Consider the following 667-nt stretch of genomic DNA (forward strand, 5'->3'; position numbering starts at 1 on the left):
GTAGTGTCACATCATGATTCATGCCCAGCGATGCTACTGTGCAATAGTAATGAGTTACTATACAGTAAGTGTCTCATCTAGATGCACCCACTGAAGTCAAAGACATGTTGTACACACATTATTTTATTATTCTAGATCATCTAAGTTGTGCCATAGTATGTTTTACTTTACAATATTAAGCATTATATCAATCCACATGTCATGGAATACAGAGTGATATCCTTCTCACTTCATATCACTAACACTTGACACATACTACAACCTCATTCTACATTTAGCACAAGCAATTTTCACTTTCTTCTGTTGGCTCTCACATTCTAGTATAAAGCAATTAGAAGAACTGTATCTATTTTTCTTTGCTCAGAAGTACTTTCAAAGTAGTGCCAAATTAATTGTATCTTGCTGGGTACTGTTCTGAAGCAACTTGTTTGCTTTGTTTCAGTGCTTACAAAAGAAACACACTATTTAGTGAGTATTTCAGTTCAGCCAGCAAAAGGTAAGTGAGGGCCACAATCAGGCTGTGGTGAGGCATCCCATTATTGGTATGTAGTTCCAAACTCCCATCACTTGCCTTGAGATGGACAGCCTTCCTACAACCTCTAGGTATACAGAGACAGATCCAAAGGGGTGTACTGGTGCACTTGACCCCCCCCCCCCCCCCACCCCC

Source organism: Gavialis gangeticus, unplaced genomic scaffold (genome assembly GCF_001723915.1).
Source record: "Gavialis gangeticus isolate Ggan-Ray unplaced genomic scaffold, GavGan_comp1, whole genome shotgun sequence".
Lineage (NCBI taxonomy): Eukaryota > Metazoa > Chordata > Crocodylia > Gavialidae > Gavialis > Gavialis gangeticus.